The 2,500-nt window shown below is 37.0% G+C and overlaps 1 protein-coding gene and 1 long non-coding RNA gene across 2 annotated transcripts in view; both read left to right on the top strand.

The window, feature by feature from the left end:
• The first annotated feature begins 773 nt into the window (after window positions 1-773).
• LOC113810340 (gastrula zinc finger protein XlCGF57.1) overlaps window positions 774-2,500 on the top strand; it is an 11,028-nt gene continuing 9,301 nt past the window's right edge. Inside the window, exon 1 of the mRNA XM_027362024.2 lies at window positions 774-795. The gene's annotated coding sequence lies outside the window, so the exon portion shown is untranslated. The remainder of the gene's footprint in view (window positions 796-2,500) is intronic.
• The window catches only part of LOC138859126 (uncharacterized), a 10,989-nt gene continuing 9,301 nt past the window's right edge, over window positions 813-2,500 (top strand). The window contains exon 1 of the long non-coding RNA XR_011398832.1: window positions 813-1,313. This is a non-coding gene — a long non-coding RNA (uncharacterized lncRNA). The remainder of the gene's footprint in view (window positions 1,314-2,500) is intronic.

Raw genomic sequence — 2,500 nt, 5'->3', positions numbered from 1 at the left:
AAAACCTTTTTACAGGCCCAAGCATTTGTTTAACAAATAAAAGTATAAACGTTTTTTACAAATAACTACTGTACTGTAAGATAATAATTTTAATCATCAATACGAACTGAAGGCTTCATGGGTTTTAGAGAAAATTTGCAAACTTAAATTTGGCAAGCTGTTATACGTTCATGTACATATTAAACCGTAACGTTATTGACACACAGGTATAGAAGAAGCGGAGAGACTGTTTGGCCAGTCAGAATGCAGAACACAATGCACAATGCAAATCCGTGAAGCAGCGAGAACGTGAAAGGTGAACCGCGTTATAGCGAGGGTTCACTGTGTGTATATGTATATATATATATATATATATATATATATATATATATATATATATATATATATATATATATATACATACATACACACACACACACACACACACACACACACACACACACACACACACACACACACACACACACACACACACACACACATATATATATATATATATATATATATATATATATATATATATATATATATATATATATACACACACATAAATAAACAGACAAACATATATGGATAAATAGTAAACGAAAAAATACCCGATCATATAGGTAAGCATAAGTCAGATATACGAAACTAAGCCTCGCCCGGGGTATGCCTCCGAGGGGAATCCGGCCTGTACCGACTAATGCCGACTCGCACACAGTCGGCCAGCTGGTGGTGACTCGACTGCTGAGCTTAGTCCTTCCCCACCGCGGTGCCCAGCCGCAGCAGGAACCTCCAGGCGACAGTCGAGAGGTACAATTTTACCTGACCAGAGCAAACCAGGCAAGCCACCGATTTATGTAACAGTGAAATCAATGCGAATTCTAAGCAAAGAAATTAATTTGGTTTGCAATTATAGATAAATACGTGACTAATTTAATTGTGTTATTAGCTACGAAATTGAACGATTCGTCGTATAGTTTTTGGCAAGTAAAGAGTTTATACTAACTATCTTTGTAAAACAAAAGTTATAGTTTTATGGCAAAAATAAAATAAATCATGATATGAAATAATATTAGTAAAGATTATATGAAATTAGTTCTTTCCTTTAATATGCAAGTATAAAAAAATATATAGAATATTTTACCATCACGGTCCTTATTAATCAGACGAGACAGTTCCTGGTGTAAACAACTAAAAGATTAGCCTCCAATCTTCACGTTAAAAAGCCTTTTCCCTAAAAGGCTGACAGCCCTCTGTGAAGGCAACAAGAAGAAGTCTGAGCTCCCATTGCCATAATTATCAAACAGTCTTCGATCCTGTGGTATTCAGTAAGTTGATAAAGTGCTGTTGGCCGAAGAGGATGCGTCCCTTTATAAACCCTGTTAATAGTATTAAAAACACGGTTTGTAATTAACACAACACCGCAGATGCTTTAACGAAATATCATTCTCACAGGTGAAGGTTATTCAGTGAGTAGTAAACAAGTGTCTGTCAGGTTATTGGCCAAATAGTGAACGCCTGTCGGAAGACAAATTGACCCAGTGCCACTCGTCATGGCCTGCCCTAGCTTGGTCAGGTTCTGCTCTGAGCAAATGTCGGTCACATGCAGGCTATCAACGCCTTTTTTGACCCATTGCCTTTTTGTATTAGCTTTCTCTCTGTATTTTTGTAGAAGTAAAGGTTCACACTCTTTGACTTTAGATTTTTTTTCTGTGTTGTACATAATTCTGACCTGTTCATTTTGCACTACATCTAGTGCCACCAACTGCCAAAGGTGATGTACCAACTCTTATTATGCAAGTATTTTACTGATTACTTGTATATGCTACATAAGCTTTAATAGCTATTTCAAAACATGTACATATCATTCTAATTTCAGAATTCTTGGCAATTTATGAGGTCACAGTTTTGGCCTGGGCCAGTGGCGTTCATTGTTTTTCAGAGGCAAGCCAGTTTGGTCAAGCGTGATTACTAAGTGAGTCATACACCTCTACTTCACAAGTGGTATTTTTTCAATGATATATGTAAATTTGTAACTGCATTAAGGGCGAGAGTTGAAAGTAGTTTGCTTTGCCTTGCTGCAGGAGTGCAAATAACCAAAATGGCTGGCAACTTAGAGCTTCAAAAGTATATCTGAACTGCAACATGCCATATTTCATTTTACCTTCCTATCTTTGTTAGTCATAAGTGTGTGTTATATAGAAATCATCTACATCAGTTGTGCTCCCTTATTACATTTTCAATTCAGAAAATAAGTCATATCTACCTCAATAAGTCTCGGTGGTCTCCATCGTGCAGAGACAATTTGTTTATGATAATTAGCTGATAGATGCAATGCAGGGCAAAACCACTTACCCTGGGTGTTTTAGGCCAGGGGAAGTGCACTGTGCCGAAGAGCTGCAGTGAATGTATGGCATGATGGATAGATGGCAAGTTTCTATTTTTATCATTTTAGGTGTTCTGGTACAATCTTTGATATTGTAGCTGAAGTGGGATGGGTAATTGAGGGTTCATG

This window comes from Penaeus vannamei, chromosome 11, assembly GCF_042767895.1.
Source record: "Penaeus vannamei isolate JL-2024 chromosome 11, ASM4276789v1, whole genome shotgun sequence".
NCBI lineage: Eukaryota > Metazoa > Arthropoda > Malacostraca > Decapoda > Penaeidae > Penaeus > Penaeus vannamei.
This window is presented reverse-complemented; position numbering and strand designations above follow the sequence as displayed.